General features: G+C 37.6%; 1 protein-coding gene across 6 annotated transcripts in view; it reads right to left on the reverse strand.

Moving 5' to 3' along the window:
* CCSER1 (coiled-coil serine rich protein 1) overlaps positions 1-24127 on the reverse strand; it is a 1577476-nt gene that overhangs the window by 811473 nt on the left and 741876 nt on the right. The gene's annotated exons all lie outside the window — the stretch shown is intronic.

Below are 24127 nucleotides of genomic sequence, written 5' to 3' on the forward strand. Positions count from 1 at the left end.
GAGCATGTCCTTCAGACCTGGGGTCCCTGCACAGAGAAGCTCCTAGTCTTGGGAAAGACTGATGAGAAGGCCAACAGAGAGAAAAAGCCTTCCCCTGGAGCTCACATCCTGAATTTGGACTTTTAGCCTACTTTACTGTGAGAAAATAAACTTCTCTTTGTTAAAGCCATCCACTTGGGGTATTTCTGTTATAGCAGCACTAGATGACTAAGACAGTAGCTCTAAAGCACCTAGTATTTTTTGTTTCTCATCAGCGTGATGAGATCTATTATGAATAAGGTAGAGACCTAGTATATTGCGAGTCTGCTACTCTGAAGATTGTCAAATATTCAGATTACCTACCTGAGGCGTTAAAACAAACACCTTTTTCTCTCCAGTGATTATATTTTCAGTGTGAAAAGAGGGGTGACCATATCTTCACTAAAGTTAGAGTGAGCAGTATTGGCAATAAGAGGCACAGTGGTGCTGAGAGATCTCAAGCGAATGAAAACAGAAGATAGTAATCCGTTTGGATTTTGATTGCTCATCTAGTAGGCTGAGATAATAGGAACCATGGTATAATGAATAGGAATTAATTTTAAATTTAAAAATAAAATTGAATGCCTCATTTCAGGACAAGAAGAAAAGGGTAATGGAAGGAGGCTGTGTGGCAGAATTCTTGCCTTCCCTGTCAGAGGTTCCATTCCTACACAGTGCATCTCATGTGCAGCCACCACCCTACTGTCAATGGTGGATTTCATGGAAACCCCGGTGGCATAATGGTTAAGAGCTATGGCTGCTAATCAAAAGGCTGGCAGTTTGAATCCACCAGACGCTCCTTGGAAACCCTGTGGGGCAGTTCTACTCTGTCCGGTATGGTCACTATGAGTCGTAATTGACTCGATGGCAGTGGGTTTGATTTTTTGCTTTTGGTGTCATCCTGAACAGGTTTCAGGGGAGTTTATAGACTAAGAGGGATTAGGAAAAAAGGCCTGACAACAATCTACTTCTGAAAAAAATCAGCCAATGAAAACCCTATAAATCACAGTGGTCTGATCTGCAACTGATGATGGGGATGACAAAGGACGCGATAGCATTTCGATCGTTGTGCACTGGGGTTGCCATGAGTTAGGGGCCAACTCCATGGAAGCTAACATCAGCAACAACAAGGAGGGTGTAGTCACCTACACAATTGTTTTAGCCATCTAGTGCTGCTACAACAGAAATACCACAAGTGGGGATGGCTTTATTTAACAAAGAGAAATTTATTTCCTTACAGTAATGTAGGCTAAAAGTCCAAATTCAAGGCATTGGCTCCAGGGGAAGACTATCTCTCTCTGTCAGCTCTGGAGGAAGGTCTTTGTCCTCAATCTTTCCTTGGTTGAGGAACTTCTCAGGCGCAGGGACCCCGGGTGTGAAGGACGTGCTCTGCTCCTGGTGCTACTTTCTTGGTGGTACGAGGTCCCGCTGTCTCTCTGCTGGCTTCTTTCTTTTGTATCTCAAGAGATTGCCTCAAAACACAATCCAGTCTTGTAGGTGAGTCCTGCCTCACTAACACAGCTGCTGTCCATCCTCCCTCGTTAACATCACAGAGGCAGGATTTACAACATATAGAAAAATCACTCAATACCAGGATCATGGTCCAGCCAAACTGATACACACATTTTTGGGGGGACACAATTCAACCCATGACAACAATTAAATGTGGAATGTGAAGGATCTCAAGGGATAGAGGCCTTAGAGAACAGGAAAGCAATCTGAGCCCTGGGACAAGTGTTAGCAAAGAGAACTCAGGGAAGCGACCTGGGCTGCAGATAGAAAATGATTTCCTAAAATAAAATAGCAAAGAAATCAATGACCTTATACATAGATAGAGCGGGTAATTGCTTATAAAATATAATCAGAATAATAACAAAGCAACATTCACTTGAAATATCCCCATTTAAAATTTGAGTAAAGCAACTATTTGAGTAAGTGTAGTCTTTTAATTCCAGCCCAGAAAAGGCACCTTTCCAGCTCACTATGCTTATGCAGACTTTGTATTCCAGTCAACCTGGTTTACTACAATTCTCTGAACAACCTTTTGAACTTGTATCCCAGTTTCTGCTATTAACCCAATCTGGATCTTTCATTTACTTCTGATCACGAACTAAAGCTTATCTGTTTCACAAGATCCAAACTAAATCCCAACATACCCAAGAAACATTTCCTAACAATCACATCAGGAAATAGACTACAATTTCTACAAGGATTTGGGCCATATCTCACTCATTTCTGTAACCCTAGATCCTTAGAATATATCAGCTCAGTTTGCATGTTAAAATAAAATAAATAATATTGCAAATTCACTGAGGGCAGGAGCCATATTGCACACTTCCATGAACTCTCCTTGTGACATGCTGATAGGAAGTACAAAAACTTCTCAGGTGTGCTGGCTTGTGTAAATGGAATAAGTGGGCTGCATCACTGTTGTTCCTATGGTTTGTTGTTACACCCTTCCTTGGATTTCATGAACAAATACATTTTTCCTAAGCCAATTTGAATTGAATTTATCTCCTCAAAACCATAAAAGTTCTTATTAAAATGGAGTTTGCTATTTATGAAATATGGAGTAAAATATGAGATCAGAAACTCTCTATATTATTCCCCAGAATTATCCAAAATAAATAATTGATTCATCTCTTTCAAGCATTTTCAGTTTAAGCAAATCTGTTTATTTCCGAGTTTTCATTTACATAAAAAAACCATTATTTAATGAAAAATGATATTTATAAGTATTGGATTATATAATTAAAATGTGTTTTCAGATATAAAGGTTAAAACAAAAGCATAGAAAAAACTCAAGGTGGTTCTATGAAATGGATCAATAACTTATTGATCAAAAATAATAATTCATTCTTAGTTTAAATGTCAAATGGGACTTTTAATTATGATTGTGTTTACACTTACATATTGTATGATTTTCTTGGACTTTTATTAATTAGTATGGCAAATTATAGCAGCAATACTTTGGTTCACTGAGTCCCAGCCCCCCCGCCTCAAGGTTTTTGTTGTTAATTAAAAATTCTTGAAAATGAAGGATGTATTAGAAATGACCATCTCTGAAAGGTACTGTGTCATAGGAAAATCACTCATTCTATACAAAGACTTTCATTATTCACTACATACATGTATCCAACAAGCTAGCATTACAGAAAAGAAGCCAGTAAAGTGGTAGAACATAGATAGAGGTGGGAAAGGTAGAAGGTGCTAGAGAGACATGACAGGAGGAAGACGTTTTCCATTCTGGGTCCAGTGTGCTCTCTAAGCAGGCTCCTGAAAGGTGAGTAGCTTCTCTAGTGCTAGTTCCCTGCAGTGAGGGTGGCTTCCCCAGCCTCTGGATTCAGCAGCACACACAGCTTCCCTACTGCCCAGTCCCAACAGTGTCCAGCACTAAGAAGCATCCAACAATAACACTGTATCCTGCTACCGCCTAGGGCACTCTTGTAGACGAGTGCTCAGCAAGACACCTTCCCATGAACAGTTTTCCCCAGCACTGTAGAGAATGGGAATCCAGCAAGTTTTGGATGATAGAGTTCTAGCAAGTTTTGGATGATGAGTTCTGCTGGCAGCATCACAGTGATTTTCCATACCATCTAGTAAACTACAACCATGCCCTCTCCAACAAGGTCCAGATCTCAGCCTGGGCATTGGGGTCTCTTCATTGGTTACTCTATCTCAGTCCTAGGGATAGTGGCTACTCCTTATATCTCCTACTTTTATATTCTTTAGAGCTCTCTTCACTACTTACCTTGTTATCCCAATCCTCTGCTATAAGTAACACTTTATATAAACTTTTATTGTTCAAATTACTGTGAGATTTCTGTCTTGCAACTGGACTATGATTGATACAGTCTTACACAAAAGATTTACACATATGTTAAAATATGAAATAAATATTTGACAGTTTTGGGGAGAGGAACTCACGGTTAGGCAGATCAAAAAGTGAGGACTAAGGTAGTGTGTAGAATAGCATCCTGTATAAAAACAAAAAATTGTTTTTTTTTTTTTTGTATAGTTATGTACAATTACTAGGTGGGGTGCACATTTAAACTAGCAATCAAAATATTGTGTGAGACCACTACTGTAAAAACTCATGAAAAGGTTTACATACAAAAAGAAACAATCTTTGATGGCTATGGGGGGGTGGGGATGGAAAAACACTTAATAGGCAATAGTTAAGTGGTAACTTTGGTGAAGGATAAGACAGTACACAATACTGGGAAGCCAGCATAACTTGTACAAGACAAGGATCACGGTAGCTCCATGAACACATCCAAACTCCCTGCGGGTCCGAACTGCTGGGCTGAGGGCTGTGGGGACCAAGGTCTTGGGCGTCATCTAGCTCAGTTGGCGTAACATAGTTTATAAAGAAAATGTTCTACAATCTATTTTGGTGAGTTATGTCTAGGGTCTTAAAAGGCTGTGAGCAGCCTTCTAGGATACTCCACTGATCTCACCCCTTCAAGAGCAAGGAAGAATGAAGAAAACTAAAGACAATGGAAAGATTAGTCCAAAGGACTATTGGACCACATCTACCATGGCCTCCATCAGACTGAATCCAGTACAACTAGATGGTGCCTGGCTACTACCACTGACTGCTCTGACAGGGATCACAATAGAGGGTCCTGGACAGAGCTAGAGAAAAATGTGTAACAAAATTCTAACTCAAAAATAAAGACCAGACTTACTGGTCTGATAGAGACTGGAGAAACCCTGAGAGTATGGTCCCTGAATACCCTTTCAGCTCAGTAATGAGGTCACTCCTGAGGTTTACCCTCCAGCCACAGATTAGACAGGCCCATGGGACAAAACAAGACTAAAGGGGCGCACCTGCCCTGGGACAGGGACTGGAAGGCAGGAGGCAACAGGAAAGCTAGTAATAGGGAACCAAGGGTTGAGAAGGGAGGATGTTTACATGTTGTGGGGTTGTTTACCAGTGTCATAGAGCAATGTGTGTGCTGTCTGATGAGAAACTAGTTTGTTCTGTAAACCTTCATCTAAAGTACATTTAAAAAAAAAAAGTTCAGCTTCGAGATTTAAAATGTCTCAAAAGTAAAACGCAATTTAGCTATTCAGAAGCATACTGTTTAATTCTATACTGTCCTTGTGAATATCTTTAAAATAAGTACAATTGCAAATTCTGTGCATCTCTTGCTTAGAATATGTCTCAATGTGTGCAAATGTCATAATGTCAAATGTCAAATTGTGAAAAAAAAAATCTATAAGTAGCCAAACAATGCAGTACAAGTACATAGACTTTTATGGGCTGACTCGGATCAAGGGTAAAATTCTGACCATTTAAAGGACTAGACAAACTTCCATGTACTTTAGGTAACACTCTGTAAATGTAATTGATACAATGACTGGCAAAAAAAAAAAAAAAAGGCCAGACCAGACTTACTGGTCTGACAGAGCTGGGAGAAACCCTGAGAGTATGGCCCTGGACACCCTTTTAACTCAGTACTGAAGTCACTCCTCAGGTTCACCCTTCTGCCAAAGATTAGATAGGCTCATTAAAAAAAAAAAAAAAGAAACTAAATGAGCACACTGGCTCAGGTGCATGGATGAGAAGGCAGGAGGGGACAGGTAAGCTGATGATGGGAAATCCAAGATCGAGAAGCGGAGAGTGTTGACACATTGTGGGGTTGGCAACCAATGTCACAAGACAATATGTGTATTAATTGTTTAATGAGAAACTAATTTTTTCTGTAAACCTTCATCAAAAGCACAATTAAAAGAAAAAGCTCAAGCAAGAAAAAAAGGCCAGATATGTCGTCCTTAATAAGAATTTAAATTCTGATTCTGTGTTTCCCATTAGGAGCAGAACTTTGATAATCTTCAGGGTAAAATATGTATACCTATAAAAGTTCTTGGTGTTTCAGCTTTGCTACTTAAGAGTTGTTTTCTGAAAGTATTTACCATAACAGGGAAAAACTATCATACGACCATACAGTAACACGATATACTAATTGACCATCATCAAGTCTTCTGTTGAGAGTTAATTATAAGGAAAGATGATTTGTAAGTAAATCAAAACCAATTCAAATAAGCTCACACATTTAAAAGAGGACTGGACTACAAGATGAAGGTAGGTTATTTTGGAATAATCATTTAGAATAATCATTACCAAGCATGGACAAAAGGGATGTTCATTCACTCTGTCCTTATCCTGGGGGAAGAAGAAAATTTATTTATAAGGTATCTATAATTATACTACTGTTTTATAATTTTTAATATTTTCCTTACTGTGATCTACATCTTAGTGCTTTTTCTGCCCTTAGTTTCTAGCTATAATTTCTGTAAAAATTACTTAATATTTGAGTGCCATTTTTACATGAAATTGATGTTTGTTCTACTTTCTCATAATTTTGATCGATACAAACTAGGGTATAAATCAAATATGATATTTGCCTCATTGCTGGTATGTACTCACCTTATGAACCATCAGTTCCCTGAATACCACTTTTTTTTTTAAATTAACTTTTATTGAGCTTCAAGTGAACGTTTACAAATCAAGTCAGTCTGTCACATATAAGTTTACATACATCTCACTCCCTACTCCCACTTGCTCTCCCCCTAATGAGTCAGCCCTTCCAGTCTCTCCTTTCGTGACAGTTTTGCCAGCTTCCCACTCTCTCTATCCTCCCATCCCCCCTCCAGACAGGAGATGCCAACACAATCTCAAGTGTCCACCTGATATAATTAGCTCACTCTTCATCAGCATCTCTCTCCCACCCACTGTCCAATTCCTTTCATGTCTGATGACTTGTCTTCGGGGATGGTTCCTCTCCTGTGCCAACAGAAGGTCTGGGAACCCTGGCCACCAGGATTTCTCTAGTCTCAGTCAGACCATTAAGTCCGGTCTTTTCATGAGAATTTGGGGTCTGCATCCCACTGATCTCCTGCTCCCTCAGGGGTTCTCTGGTGTGCTCCCTGTCAGGGCAGTCATCGATTGTGGCCGGGCACCAACTAGTTCTTCTGGTCTCAGGATGATGTAGGTCTCTAGTTCATGTGGCCCTTTCTGTCTCTTGGGCTCTTAGTTGTTGTGTGACCTTGGTGTTCTTCATTCTCCTTTGCTCCAGGTGGGTTGAGACCAATTGATGCATCTTAGATGGCTGCTTGTTAGCATTTAAGACCCCAGACACCACATTTCAAAGTGGGATGCAGAATGATTTCATAATAGAATTATTTTGCCAATTGACTTAGAAGTTCCCTTAAACCATGGTCCCCAAACCCCCGCCCTTGCTCCACTGACCTTTGAAGCATTCATTTTATCCCGGAAATTTCTTTGCTTTTGGTCCAGTCCAATTGAGCTGACCTTCCATGTATTGAGTGTTGTCTTTCCCTTCACCTAAAGCAGTTCTTATCTACTAATTAATCAATAAAAAGCCCTCTCCCTCCCTCCCCCCTCCCCCCCTTGTAACCACAAAAGTATGTGTTCTTCTCAGTTTTTACTATTTCTCAAGATCTTATAATAGTGGTCTTACACAATATTTGTCCTTTTGCCTCTGATTCATTTCGCTCAGCATAATGCCTTCCAGGTTCCTCCATGTTATGAAATGTTTCAGAGATTCGTCACTGTTCTTTACCGATGCGTAGTATTCCATTGTGTGAATATACCACAATTTATTTACCCATTCATCCGTTGATGGACACCTTGGTTGCTTCCAGCTTCTTGCTATTGTAAACAGAGCTGCAATAAACATGGGTGTGCATATATCTGTTTGTGTGAAGGCTCTTGTTTCTCTAGGGTATATTCCGAGGAGTGGGATTTCTCGGTTGTATGGTAGTTCTATTTCTAACTCTTTAAGATAACTCCAGATAGATTTCCAAAGTGGTTGTACCATTTGACATTCCCACCAGCAGTGTATAAGAGTTCCAATCTCTCCGCAGCCTCTCCAACATTTACTGTTTTGTGTTTTTTGGATTAATGCCAGCCTTGTTGGTGTGAGATGGAATCTCATCATAGTTTTAATTTGCATTTCTCTAATGGCTAATGATCGAGAGCATTTTCTCATGTATCTGTTAGCTGCCTGAATATCTTCTTTAGTGAAGTGTGTGTTCATATCCTTTGCCCACTTTTTGATTGGGTTGTTTGCTTTTTGTGGTTGAGTTTTGACAGAATCATGTAGATTTTAGAGATCAGGCGCTGGTCGGAGATGTCATAGCTGAAAATTCTTTCCCAGTCTGTAGATGGTCTTTTCACTCTTTTGGTAAAGTCTTTAGATGAGCATAGGTGTTTGGTTTTTAGAAGCTCCCAGTTATCGGGTTTCTCTTCATCATTTTTGGTAATGTTTTGTATTCTGTTTATGCCTTGTATTAGGGCTCCTAGAGTTGTCCCTATTTTTTCTTCCATGATCTTTATCGTTTTAGTCTTTATGTTTAGGTCTTTGATCCACTTGGAGTTAGTTTTTGTGCATGGTGTGAGGTATGGGTCCTGTTTCAGTTTTTTGCAAATGGATATCCAGTTATGCCAGCACCATTTGTTAAAAAGGCTATCTTTTCTCCAATTAATTGACACTGGTCCTTTGTCAAATATCAGCTGCTCATACGTGGATGGATCTATGTCTGGGTTCTCAATTCTGTTCCATTGGTCTATGTGCCTGTTGTTGTACCAGTACCAGGCTGTTTTGACTACTGTGGCTGTATAATAGCTTCTGAAATCAGGCAGGGTGAGGCCTCCCACTTTCTTCTTCTTTTTCAGTAATGCTTTGCTTATCCGGGGCTTCTTTCCCTTCCATATGAAATTGGTGATTTGTTTCTCTATCACCTTAAAAAATGACATTGGAATTTGGATCAGAAGTGCATTGTATGTATAGATGGCTTTTGGTAGAATAGACATTTTTACTATGTTAAGTCTTCCTATCCATGAGCAAGGTATGTTTTTCCACTTAAGTATGTCCTTTTGAATTTCTTGTAGTAGAGCTTTGTAGTCTTGTTTGTATAGGTCTTTTACATCCTTGGTCAGATTTATTCCTAAGTATTTTATCTTCTTGGGGGCTACTGTGAATGGTATTGATTTGGTGATTTCCTCTTCGGTGTTCTTTTGTTGATGTAGAGGAATCCAAGTGATTTTTGTATGTTTATTTTATAACCTGAGACTCTGCCAAACTCTTCTATTAGTTTCAGTAGTTTTCTGGAGGATTCCTTAGGGTTTTCTGTGTATAAGATCCTGTAATCTGCAAATAGAGATAATTTTACTTCCTCCTTGCCAATCCGGATGCCTTTTATTTCTTTTTCTAGCCTAACTGCCCTGGCTAGGACTTCTAGCATGATGTTGAATAAGAGCGGTGATAAAGGGCATCTTTGTCTGGTTCCCGTTCTCAAGGGAAATGCTTTCAGGATCTCTCCATTTAGAGTGATATTGGCTGTTGGCTTTGCATAGATGCCCTTTATTATTTTGAGGAATTTTCCTTCAATTCCTATTTTGGTGAGAGTTTTTATCATAAATGGGTGTTGGACTTTGTCAAATGCCTTTTCTTGTGGTTTTTGTCTTTTGTTTTATTTATGTGATGGATTACATTAATGGTTTTTCTGATATTAAACCAGCCTTGCATACCTGGTATAAATCCCACTTGATCAGGGTGAATTATTTTTTTGCTGCGTTGTTGGATTCTATTGGCTAGAATTTTGTTGAGGATTTTTGCATCTATGTTCATGAGGGATATAGGTCTGTAATTTTCTTTTTTTGTAATGTCTTTACCTGGTTTTGGTATCAGGGAGATGGTGCGTTCATAGAATGAGTTGGGTAGTATTCCATCTTTTTCTATGCTTTGAAATATCTTCAGTAGTAGTGGTGTTAACTCTTCTCTGAAAGTTTGGTAGAACTCTGCAGTGAAGCCGTCCGGGCCAGGGCTTTTTTTTGTTGGAAGTTTTTTGACTACCGTTTCAATCTCTTTTTTTGTTATGGGTCTATTTAGTTGTCCTACTTCTGAATGTGTTAGTTTAGGTAGGTAGTGTTTTTCCAGGAATTCATCCATTTCTTCTAGGTTTTCAAATTTGTTAGAGTACAATTTTTCGTAATAATCTGATATGAATCTTTTAATTTCAGTTGGTTCTGTTGTGATGTGGTCCTTCTCGTTTCTTATTTGGGTTATTTTCTTCCTTTCCTGTATTTCTTTAGTCAGTCTAGCCAATGGTTTATCAATTTTGTTAATTTTTTCAAACAACCAGCTTTTGGCTTTGTTAACTCTTTCAATTGTTTTTCTGTTCTCTAATTCATTTAGTTCAACTCTAATTTTTATTATTTGTTTTCTTCTGGTGCCTGATGGATTCTTTTGTTGCTCACTTTCTATTGGTTCAAGTTGTAGGGACAGTTCTCTGATTTTGGCTCTTTCTTCTTTTTGTATGTGTGCATTTATCGATATAAATTGGCCTCTGAACACTGCTTTTGCTGTGTCCCAGAGGTTTTGATAGGAAGTGTTTTCATTCTCGTTGCATTCTATGAATTTCCTTATTCCCTCCTTGATGTCTTCTATAACCCAGTCTTTTTTCAGGAGGGTATGTTCATTTTCCAAGTATTTGATTTCTTTTCCCTAGTTTTTCTGTTATTGATTTCTAGTTTTATTGCCTTGTGGTCTGAGAAGATGCTTTGTAATATTTCGATGTTTTGGACTCTGCAAAGGTTTGTTTTATGCCCTAATATGTGGTCTATTCTAGAGAATGTTCCATGTGCGCTAGAAAAAAAAGTATACTTTGCAGCAGTTGGGTGGAGAGTTCTGTATAAGTCAATGAGGTCAAGTTGGTTGATTGTTGTAATTAGGTTTTCCGTGTCTCTATTGAGCTTCTTACTGGATGTCCTGTCCTTCTCCGAAAGTGGTGTGTTGAAGTCTCCTACTATAATTGTGGAGGTGTCTATCTCGCTTTTCAATTCTGTTAAAATTTGATTTATGTATCTTGCAGCCCTGTCATTGGGTGTATATATATTTAATATGGTTATGTCTTCCTGATCAATTGTCCCTTTTATTGTTATGTAGTGTCCTTCTCTATCCTTTGTGGTGGATTTAAGTCTAAAGTCTATTTTGTCAGAAATTAATATTGCTACTCCTCTTCTTTTTTGCTTATTGTTTGCTTGATATATTTTTTTCCATCCTTTGAGTTTTAGTTTGTTTGTGTCTCTAAGTCTAAGGTGTGTCTCTTGTAGGCAGCATATAGACGGATCGTGTTTCTTTATCCAGTCTGAGACTCTCTGTCTCTTAATTGGTGCATTTAGTCCGTTTACATTCAGGGTAATTATAGATAAATGTTTAGTGCTGTCATTTTGATGCCTTTTTATGTGTGTTGTTGACAATTTCATTTTTCCACATACTTTTTTGTGCTGAGATGTTTTTCTTATTAAATTGTGAGATCCTCATTTTCGTAGTGTTTGACTTTATGTTTGTTGAGTCGTTACATTTTTCTTGGCTTTTATTTGGAGTTATGGAGTTGTTATACCTCTTTGTGGTTACCTTATTATTTACCCCTATTTTTCTAAGTAAAAACCTAACTTGTATTGTTCTATATCTCCTTGTATCACTCTCCATATGGCAGTTCTATGCCTCCTGTATTTAGTCTCTCTTTTTGATTATTGTGATCTTTTACTTATTGACTTCCATGATTCCCTGTTATGAGTATTTTTTTTTTTTTAAATTAATCTTAATTTTTTTGTGTGTGATTTCCCTATTTGAGTTGATATCAGGATGTTCTGTTTTGTGACCTTGTGTTGTGCTGGTATGTGATATTATTGGTTTTCTGACCAAACAATTTCCTTTAGTATTTCTTGTAGCTTTGGTTTGGTTTTTGCAAATTCTCTAAACTTGTGTTTATCTGTAAATATCTTAATTTCGCCTTCATATTTCAGAGAGAGTTTTGCTGGATATATGATCCTTGGCTGGCAGTTTTTCTCCTTCAGTGCTCTGTATATGTCGTCCCATTCCCTTCTTGCCTGCATGGTTTCTGCTGAGTAGTCTGAACTTATTCTTATTGATTCTCCCTTGAAGGAAACCTTTCTTTTCTCCCTGGCTGCTTTTAAAATTATCACTTTATCTTTGGTTTTGGCAAGTTTGATGATAATATGTCTTGGTGTTTTTCTTTTTGGATCAATCTTAAATGGGGTTTGATGAGCATCTTGGATAGATATCCTTTCGTCTTTCATGATGTCAGGGAAGTTTTCTGTCAGGAGTTCTTCAACTATTTTCTCTGTGTTTTCTGTCCTCCCTCCCTGTTCTGGGACTCCAATCACACACAAGTTATCCTTCTTGATAGAGTCCCACATGATTCTTAGGGTTTCTTCATTTTTTTTAATTCTTTTATCTGATTTTTTTTCAGCTATGTTGGTTTTAATTCCCTGGTCCTCCAGATGTCCCAGTCTGCATTCTAATTGCTCGAGTCTGCTCCTCTGACTTCCTATTGCATTGTCTAATTCTGTAATTTTATTGTTAATCTTTTGGATTTCTACATGTTGTCTCTCTATGGATTCTTGCAACTTATTAATTTTTCCACTATGTTCTTGAATAATCTTTTTGAGTTCTTCAACAGTTTTATCAGTGTGTTCCTTGGCTTTTTCTGCAGTTATCCTAATTTCATTTGTGATATCTTTAAGCATTCTGTAAATTAGTTTTTTATATTCTGTATCTGATAATTCCAGGATTGTATCTTCATTTGGGAAAGATTTTGATTCTTTTGTTTGGGGTGTTGTAGAAGCTGTCATGGACTGCTTCTTTATGTGGTTTGATATGGACTGCTGTCTCCGAGCCATCACTGGGAGACTAGTTTTTTCCAGAAAATCCGCTAAAAAAAAATGCAGTCAGATCCTTATCAGAATTGCCTTTGGGTTATACCTGCCGCCTTGTTCGCTGTAAGCATGAAAGTCTGAGATTTGGATTATATATGCTTGGCTATAGCTGGTTCTGTGTTTTTAGTTCAATTAGGGGTGGATTTTTGGTCCCTGGGTTTTTTTTTTTTTGTTGTTGTTGTTCCTTCTCTCAGGCAGAAAGAGTGGGTTAGGAAAAGACCAAAAGAAGAAAAAAAAAAGGGGGGGGGAAGCAAAGCCGCTGTGGAGCCGGAGCCAGAGCCATTCTCCCTCTGGCTCAGGCCATTCGAATGTTAATGAAGCCTCCCGGGAAGGGTGGGGGAGGGATCAGAGAGATAGGAGAGTAGCACCTCAGAATATAGCCAGAGTTGCTTGTCTTGCTTGGAATGACTATTATATCTGAGATTCCCGTGGGGCGTGTCGCCTATGTGTGCTGGCTGTGTGGAGATTGCCCCCCGGGGATCTGGCCCACTGAAGCCGCGGTCAGATCCTCTGCTGCCAGTTCCACGCCCAGCGTAAAGGTTCTCCTGCTGGGACGGTGCACTCCCGACTCCAAAATCAGTTGCTGCCTCCCGGGGACTTCTCGTCCCGCCAGCCGTCGCCGCGCCACCCTCACGGACCAGCTGGGCCCCCTCCCGGGGTTAGTTCCGGGGAGTGGAGCAGCTCTCCGTGCTTGTGCTGTGCCAGCGCCCAGTCAAAACCCCAGCGGGATGGTTCCCCGGCTGGGACGCTGCTCTCCCAGTTCCAAGACCAGTCACTGTATCCCGAGGACTTCTCCCCCCGGCTCCGTCGCCACGCCGCCCACGCAAACCGGCTGGGCCCCCTCCGGGGTGAGTTCAGGGGGGCAGGGCTGGGCCCCTTGTTTGCGCCATCAGCTCCCCTGGGCTCTGCCCTAAATCAGGTGCCAAAGGTTACCTGACTGGGATGCTGGCTCCAGGCTCCGAAAACAATTGCTGCTTCCCCGTATTTGTTCGTTTTCAGTCTCTAAATCTGTGTTTGTTGTTCAGGGTTCGTAGATTGTTATGTACTTGATCGATTCACTTGTTTTTCTGAGTCTTTGTTGCAAGAGGGATCCGGGGTAGCGTCTCCCTAGTCCGCCATCTTGGCCCCCGCCCTCTGAATACCACTTTTGAATTCATGGTATTCGTATTTATTAAAAAGGAACCCTGGTGGTGCAACATTTAAGTGCTTGGCTGCTAACCAAAAGGTAGGCAGTTTGAATCCACCTGGTGGCTCTGTGGGGGAAAAAGATCTGGCAATCTGATGTGTAAACATTACAGCCTAGAAAACCCTATAGGGCAGTCATACCCTGTCACATGGGGTCACTATTAGTTGAAAATCGACTCAAAGGTACCTAAAAATAATATACTTACTAAATATATAATTATGAGTTATTAATTTCTGTGATTTTCTAAGAAAAATTGCAAAAGCCAAAAGAATAAAGCAAAATCCATAACAAGCCATCTGCCTTAAAAAAAGAAAAAAAAAAGAACTTTCCTTATAATCAAAATCAAGAATACCAGACTTATCTAAATTATGGTATAACCACAATATGCTGTTTCAAAACTAAATGTACTGTTGGGATATTTATCAATGAAGATCTTTGAGTAACAAGGGAAGTAGGAGAGAAAATTAATAACAATAAAAAGTACAGATCTATAACAAAAACGTAAAGAAAACAAATCAAAACAGAAAATATAAAAATAATTAAAAATACATCATTCTAAAAAAAGATAAAAAGAATATTGATTACATAGATTGACTGTGGTGAAGCAAATGTCTATTATCAGGTAGCAGATGGGGCTAGAAGACAATTTTTTTTTTTATTGTTTGTCTTTTTTATTCTAGTATCTCATTGTGTTTTTTTTTTTTTAATTTTTATTGTGCTTTAAGTGAAACTTTACAAATCAGTCTCTCACACAAAAACTTATATGGACCTTGCTACATACTCCCAATTGCTCTCCCCCTAATGAGACAGCCCACTCCCTCTCTCCACTCTCTTTTCGTGTCCATTTCTCCAGCTTCTAACCCCCTCTACCCTCTTATCTCCCCTCCAGGCAGGAGATGCCAACATAGTCTCAAGCGTCCACCTGATCCAAGAAGTTCACTCCTCACCAGCATCCCTCTCCATCCCATTGTCCAGTCCAATCCCTGTTGAAGACAATATTTAGTGCTAGCAAGAAATGAGAAATGGAAATATTAAAATAAAAAATATATGGATTTAATATATAAAATATCACTGGGATGAAAAGGTGATACAAGAATGTATTTTGAGATGATGAAGCAAAGAATATGTAGTAAGGACTTATGAACTTACGAGATGGCAAAGAACAAGGTCTCCCTATCAGGTCCAGAGAACACTGTCATAGGAAATTTAGATGCTTAACTGATGGAAAGCCTATACATTCTGTGCATGCTTGCCCCAGCACTCATCACGATGAATTGAAATCCTTTGTCTACTAATATGTATTTGTTTGTCCCACAAGACTATCATATTTTATTTTATTTTTTTTTATTCCCAGGGACCTGACATAAAGTAAACATCCAAAAACCTTTCAGCTTGTTGTAGAATAAACTCATAGAATTCTACACCTACTCCTCACTTAGTGACTATCTCATTACCTGATATTTCATGTTTAAAATATTAGGAAAAAATCTACTATCTGACTATTTTGCACATTAATGACATATGTCTGGCAGTAACGAACATCAAGGTGTGATGCAAGAGTAACACCAGCTGTGATGATTAAGGTTATGTGTCAGCTTGGCAGGGCCATGATTCTCAGTGGTTTGGCAGTTATATAATGATGTAATTTGGCAGCTATATAATAATGTAGCATCCTCCATTTTGTGATCTTATGTGTATAACTTCCATTTTTGTCAGAGCTTTTAGCCAGTTTGTTCTAGTAGGATCCCTTGCTGATAATTTGCATTTCTATACTAACTGCCTAAGAACTTGTTAGAAATGCAAATTCTCAGCAGGAGGTCAAGCTAGGAAGAACCTTTGTGAAGCCCTGATTTTCACATAACAACCTGGTCTTTGAAACCTAACCTTGTCGATAAGTAAGGAGTGGTATATTGTAGTTAGGCAAAGCTACTTTCCTTCTTTTTTTTTAGTTGAGCACTTATGATAAATAATACTTGCAAATAGACATACAGCACTAACACACTAACTATTCTCCACTTTGTGTAGGGGCTCAGAAATGTGCTCCAGAGTGAAAAAATAATAGCTGTATTATGGATCAAATTGTGTCCCCCCCCAAATTTATGTTGAAGTCTTAACCACTGGTACCTGTGAACATGACCTTGTTGAGACACATGGCCTTTGAAGGTGTTTTTATTACTTAAGTTAACTTGAGATCATAGCAGAGTAGGGTGGGTCCTAGTCCAATCTGAGTAGTGGTGTCCTTAGGAAAGAGAAAGGATATAGAGATATAGACAGTGGGAACCGGGCCATCTGATACCAGAGTTATGCTGCAATGGCAAACCAAGGAAGGCCTGGGGCCACCAGAAGCTGAGAGAAAAGAAGGATCTTCCCTGAGAGCCTTTGACAGGGAAATGGCCCTGTGGACATTCTGAATTTGGACTACTAGCCTCCAGAACTACGAGACAATACATTTGTGTTCTTAGAAGCCGGTCAGTTGTGGTATTTTTTTAAGACAGCCCTAGAAAACTAATACAAGCTACAAATCCATTCCCACCATTTCAGGTTTACATCTAACTCAAGAAATAGGAAAATCTGTTATTCCACAGTTGAAATAAGTTAGAACATTTCACATCATAGAAATCACAATCTCTTAAGATCTTGAAAAATTCTTTCATTGTTTGCAAATTAAATTAAAATTTTAAAAACCAGCAAATATACTTAATACTAAGTCTGTATTCAGGGTTTTGTTGCCCTTTGGCCCACTTCCTAAAGCACAGCCTTAGGCTGCTTGTTATGATTCTAATAATTCTACTGTCCCCAGTTACTCTGACATACTCAGGAATTCATTTTAATTGGATGAGGGAATCTTTTTGTTTAATATGGGCAGTCAGGCTAGATTACATATTTTAATTGACGAGAAATGACTATTAGGGCTAAAGAAAAGACAAAGCTGTTAGGTAATTTATGCTCACATTTTAAATATATGTGATTGCAATACACCTATTTCATTCATTAAACAAACATTTATTAAGAACCTACTGTGTGCCAGGCATTGTCTAGAACTATAGCTCACAGGCGAAATCAAAGGCCAAATCTAGCCCTCAGCCTATTTTTGTAAATAAAGCTTTATTGGTACAGAGCCATGCCTATTCACTTACATATTGTTCACAGCTGCTATGGGGTCATAATGGCAGAGTTGAGTAGCTGGGACAGAGACCTTATCGTCCACAAAGGGTAAAATATATACTATCTGAACTTTTGCAGAAAAAATTAGGTGACCATTTATCTAGAAGCTTGGGATACATCGGTAAACAAACAAGTACCTTGGCTTCCTAACATGTGTTGACTGGAGTGGGCAGACATTAACTATAGACATATGAATAGGTTAGAAGGCAATAAATGCTATGGAAAAAAGAAAGCAGGGTAATAGGGATACAGCATATGATGTGGGGGTCAGGTTGCAATTTTTACATAAAGTAGAGTAGGAGAAGATGACATTTGAGTAAATACTTGGTCAAAGAATGTTTTAGTCATCAAAGAACCCCAAGGATGGGCTATGCTTGGTATGTAAAAGGAATTTGGCTAGAATAAGTAGTTTTTACAATGAAGACTTCATGTCTTCAATAGTAACAATATTTGGCGCTGCAAATGACCACTAAAGTGAATTTATTACTAAATGATCACTAAAATATGACTCAACGCTCTGGATTTAGAAATCTTTTTTTTTTTTTTTTTAAATCATGCATGGTTAAGCAAGTGTAATTTAAGAACTCTGAAATACAGCATTAGTTTGTTAACATCCAGTTCCTACATTTATCTGACTAATGTATATAAATCACTGGAAGGGAGATTGGAATTGTGCATGATTTATTACAATGTCTTGGGGAACATCTAACATATAATAATACATGAAATCACAGAGTGCTTTAAAATTCACAAAATATTGAAAGGTTTGGCTAGGCTTCAGAAGCACTGAAAACATAAAGGAATATATTCCATATTGTTACCTTTAAGCTTCAAGAGGCTAAGCAATGTTATTAGACTCAGACTCATCAGGTAGTTAAATGCAGTAATAATTACAGAAAGAAAATCTTGGTAAAACATACATTCCATGTCTAGAGAGAAGAATATAACTTACACTTCCCTGAAATAGATTTACATTGTCAAGAAACTTCAAAAGATTTGTTTTTAAAAAGATTTTGTACCAAGCAGCTTGGTCATATACATGACAAAGGGCATATGGGCAAAACAAAACCAAATTAAAAAAAAACAGCAAATGATGAAGGAAATGAATAAACATAAGAAAATAATTTTATGTTGGTTAAAATAAAATACAAGAAGTTTTCACATTAGGTCATTAAAGACATCACCCTACAGAAACTATTTTGATCTTCAGACACAAAAGGGATTATTCTTAAGAACCGATTAACTCTTTAAAATTTTAAATCATATTCTAAAATAATAAAGCAAAATAGTACCAAAAAAAACACACATAAAATTTGAATGTTGAGTGACATTACTTTGCACTTGATGAATGCTTTAGACTCTCTTAGACAAGACTGACAAAAATACCGGGTTCCAAGTTTATTACCCATTTTTTCTGTGGCCAAATTTTAATTCATCAGATCAAAGAACACCTGGAAATCAGTAGGAAGCAGATTTCCTAGAACTAGTGTGAGGGGCTAATTTGGCAGCAAGTAGTCATCTTTTTTAAGCACTCTTTGTGCACTGCTCATTTAATCCTCACCATTATACCATGTGGTGGTGCAGTGGTTACGGCTACCAACCAAAAGGTCAGCAGTTGGAATCCACCAGGCGCTCCTTGGAAACCCTATGGGGCAGTTCTACTCTGTCCTATAGGGTCGCTATGAGTCAGAATCGACTCATGGTTTTTGTTTGTTTGTTTTTTTAATACCATAGACGAGAAAACTGAGGGACTGAGATGTTACGTTACTTGCCCAAGGTCATGCAAATAATCAGTGTTGGAGAATTGTGCCTGAAATTATCCTGTGCTACTTCAAAGGACCCACACTTAACTATTAACCTATATTGATTTTTTTTCAGAAGATGTCATCCCCTTGAACCTATGAAGTCCAGAAATAATCCTTCAGGTGTTCAACCAACCCAAAATTCGATTCATACTTCAGGAAATACATACATACATACATATATATAAAATTTGTTATGCAAACTGTCATATTTTTGAAAGTGAGAAAGGGGGCTATCAATAAAGGTGATGGAACGACTTTGCAACCTGGCAGTGTCTTGGGCAAACCAGAATGCAGTCATCCTAGTCATGGGGACATGTTCTCTGTACAACTCTCTCCCTTTGGCAACTAGTTTCCTGAGAATCCCTGGCCTTATCTCATCAGCAACTGGGACCTTCTTGTCATTCTTTTTTTTTTTCTTCTTTAGGGGCTATTTTCCCTAAAGTTGAGCCTTTTTTTTTTGTTCTTTCCTACTTCATTTTCTAACAGTTTTCTTTGACGACGAGATGCCACAGGTTATTTCCCTGTGTAAAGCCCCTTCTCTGTACATCAAAAACCATGGCCCATTCGTTTGGCATCCCCAGAGTTCCTCCTCATTTATTTTCAGACACAAGTATTTAACTGAAAATAAACTGGTTTTCTGCACAATTCAGATGTTTTCTCATCCCTGGGGTCACAATTTCTGTACCTATTTTGCCTCCATGTTCCTGCTAGTTTCCTATTTTTCTCCCTTCTCCCTGAGAAGAACCATCAAATCCAAACAAGTAGAGAGATGGTAGAGACATGACCCTACTCAGACAAGAACTAACCCACTCAGGGAAATAGAATTTGAACATATAAAAAACCATTTCCTGTCTTTTTTTTTTTTTTTTAAAGAGAAACATATGGAGAGTTTTAATGACATTGTTACTTTAACAATTATTAAAAAAAAAAAAAAAACAGGAGAAAATATATGGTTTTGCTTTCAAAACATAATTTGTTTAAAGATGTTTTAAGTAAGAAGCTGGTTAGAAGAAATAGGCTACATTACCAACAAAGTAGTCTAATTAAGGCTAGTGAGGTGGAGTAATTAAAGTTTAGTGAGCATTCACTAATGGTAATCATTAACTTTTAATGTTGGGAGGAAAAAAGAGAGAGAAATCATTAAACAGACCAATATTCAGGAGAGGGGAAACACAAAAAGGATAGCAGTCACGTAGCTTAAGCCCAAGAGGTCCCTGTTTTTCACCCTTGACTAAATTCTCATTCATTGTACAAGTCATAGAAATAAGCTGGCAGAAGAACTGTTCCTTTATTTCAGAGTTTTAGTTATTGTTAGGACTAATTAGAGCCAAAGACACTTTCAGAGTAACGGAGCAGACTTTGGAATAAGAAGAATAGTTCCTACTTGATTTATACTATAATTTATAATGTGATCAAATTCAATACAGCTTTTAAAATTCTACAGAGTTGTCAGAAGCAAGGGAAAAGGGGAAAATTCTATTCATGGGTATTTCTAATACAAAATGTATCTTGACCCAGAGAATGCAGAAATTTTTTTTTTCCTTCATTAAGCATTGGTTTTTATGTTTGTTTCCATTCTTTCTCCCAAACACATTCATATTTGTATGTGTGTGCATGTGTTCCTAACTAATATCTTGATGCTAAAACTTGTGTTTGAGGAGACGTGTCATATTTTAAATTTTCTACATTTTTGGCTACAGAAGCTTTTAGACACAGATCTTACCTACCAAAGACAAAAAGAAATATCCTTTTGTGCCAACATACTCTAACCGCTTCCTCATTATCTCTAGAATACAGGCAAAACTCTCAGTAGGGACATGTCAGAGGCGCAGGGCTGTACAGCTATAAGGAATCGTCCATAAACTCTCCATGTAACTATTATATAGCAGCAGGACACCCATTGCCCATTTGAAATTTTTTTAAAAGTGTTTTAAGTAGTCAAAACATTTTTTTCTGCTTTCTTATCAACTCATTGCACCAACCTGAAAAAAGAAATTACTCTTTAATGTGAAATACCACAACTGTCATGGAAATTCACAGTGACTTGCAGAAAGGGTTACAACTATTTAATAAAACAAACTTTGTGAGAGATTTTACAGCTTTTGGAAACCCTGGTGGTGTTGTGGTTAAGAGCTACAGCTGCTAACCAAAAGGTCCGCAGTTCAAATCCACCAGGTGCTCCTTGGAAACCACATGGGGCAGTTCTTGTCCTACAGGATCCCTATGAGTCGAAACTGACTCGATGGCAACGGGTTTGGCTTTTTGGTTTCACAGCTTTCATGGAAGAGGCTGCTTCTTTTTTGCAATCTGGCGTTATCCCATTGTTGATCTGCTTTAAACTATATGCACAGGGGCTATAGTCAGTGAAGACATAAAATATATGAACTATGACAGACTCTGAATATTGACATTTTTAAATTGTTTCTTTAATACTCATAAAACCTTACTCCTGAGTTTGCTGCAATTCAGGGCTGTCTCCTTCAGTTCATCAGATACCTAGTGGGGGGATGCAATCACAAAGCTAGAAAAACATGAAACACTCCAGGCTAGACATCAAAGGCTTATAATGTAGAGAAGTTTTTCAAGGATTTGACTGCACAGCACTCCATAAATAGCACTGCTACCAATTAATTTCTCTAAAATGAAGATTACAGATTTCCCACAGTGAAATTAATATCATAGAGTCAACCTTTTTTGTAACAGAAAATGGTTATTTTGTCTCTTTTCTAATTCTGAATTAAGACAGAATCTTTCTCCTCATTCTTCTCCACCCACACATATTTAATACTAGGTGTTAGTGGAATTAATTTATTTTTTTTCTCTAGTAAAAGAAAGTCTTCTTGCATATACCAGTATAAATAAATGATTTTCATTATAATACCAGATTTAATAAAATAATAAATCTCAAGTTAGTAAACCAGGGAGATAAGAATATTATACATCTTATTATATAATATTATATAATACATATTATACTACTATATTTATGTATTATATTTAATAATTTATCATATGTGTTACTATATCAGCTTATTATCATTAATTTCAATGAAATCCATCAAATAAAAAAAACAGAATATTGACTATTGACTATAAGATAGGAGAATAAAGAAAACTTGGATATCAGTCTTCTGTTTATATTTCCTGTTGGGGGGATTATTTTCTTTCTCTTCTTGTGTTTCTTAGTTTTTAAAGCATAAATTTCTACCCTTTCGGATGAACAGGAGGAGAATGTCCACCTTTCCTTCTACCTTCCTCTCCTACGCTTCAACAAAAGATCAGAAGTGTATTATCTAATTGGGCAAAGGGATCAAGTATGGGGAGTTTAACCTTTGTTACAGTCTCTATTTTGGGATAATCTGATCTATAGATGTGGGCTTTTTACTCTGGTTCCTCTTTCCATGTAAATGCACATGGGCCAAGGCATAGGGATTGCATTCTAGAAGAAAGTCGGGAAACCCATCTTTCTTTGTGGTCGCACTTTTGGGTCTTGATGGGTGTGAATGCAGCAATGCCCCTACAGTTGGTTTAATGATCATATGCCCTATACACCTAAGTACATGGAGCACACAGGTCCACACCCTATCCCATGTTTAGTGTTCAACTGTTTCAGAACCTGTAAGTGGAAGCTATATAGTTAGTATTTCAAAAAGATACTTTCAAAGCTACTGCTTTGTTTATTTAAACATGCTTTTCTTAATCAACTAACAACAACATCAACAATTGTTTAATCAAATCTATGTTGATACAAGTGTTTGATGTGCTGATCTTTTAGGTGTAGGACAGGCTGAACTGAGATATTAATTGCTTATATTATGTGTTTTTTTTAAAAAAATTCCAAATTTAGATAATAGACTCCTTGGACAAAGATCACGATAATATTTCTCGAAGTATTTAGCAATATAGAAAACACAACACATTTGGTAGTTCACAGGTCAAAAATAACTAAACAGTTTATATAAATTAAATGCATATAAATACGTATTTAATGGTAGAAAACAGTTCATCTAATTTATATATTGCAGTAAGTAATTTTAATTATAGGCCAGCTGAAATAAATTGGATAACTTAAATATTTTTAAAATGATAACAATAATAAAGTTTGGAGTGCCAGTCCCTTCTACTACCAAAACAATTACATTAAGATCACATGAGATAGAAAAATACTCATTTTTGAATTCTAAAAAAAAAAAAAAAACTTGATAACATTTATTTTCCTATAAATAATTATACACTTTTATACAAATTATGTTAAGATTTAAAACTATTTCTTTAAATTTTGACCAGTTTTATTCTTTTATTTACTCAATTATTTAAATTAATAATAATAAAAAATGAACTATATTAAGTATCTGCTACATTCTGGGAATTATGTGGAGCATTTTAAATAATTATTTCTTCTTACAATAATTTTAAAGATAAGCATTAAGTATCAGCATCATCTGGGATTTATCCTCAAACCTATGTTCTTGCTTTAAACATTGTCCCCCATATAATTTCATCCTTATTCATGGTTACAACTATTTTTGATATGCTGGTGACCACATAATCTATACCTCTGTAATTTTCTGCTGAGTTCCAGAATCACAACCCAAATATCTAACAGCTATCTTCACTTAGATGTCCGATGGGATTTCAACACACACAAATCTGAATTCAGTTTTCCAAAACAATTATTAATTCACATGAATTAATTAATTAATTCTTCGTGGATGAGAATCAGTATAAAGCTGATTCCCAGAAGACACAGATCAATCATATTCCCGCTTTCCCATTTCTCCATCATTTCTTGCACCAGCTGCTTACATAGCACTGTCTCTCTTTTTGTGCCTAGCGACGCAGGGTTAAGTCAGACCTTACAAGTTAAGAGGATACTGCCCTTGGGTTCCTTAGTTCACTGGAACAACTCACAGAATTCATGGAATATACTATACTTACGACTACTCTTTTTTCATAGTAGATGAATAGAAGTCAGTATCATCATAAGGAAGAGCTGCAGGGGTGAAGTCTGGGAAGTTTCTGAATGTGGAGGTACCCTGTCTCAGAGAGGGCACATTACCCTCCCTTCGCCAACCAGAAAGCTCTCTGAGCTTTCAGTGTTCTGGGCTTTTATTGGCCAATCCTGCATGATAGGCTAAATCATGCCTCCTCCGTTATCAGCCTCCCAGGTGAGTCTTT

This window comes from Elephas maximus, chromosome 5 (genome assembly GCF_024166365.1).
Source record: "Elephas maximus indicus isolate mEleMax1 chromosome 5, mEleMax1 primary haplotype, whole genome shotgun sequence".
Taxonomy (NCBI): Eukaryota; Metazoa; Chordata; class Mammalia; order Proboscidea; family Elephantidae; genus Elephas; species Elephas maximus.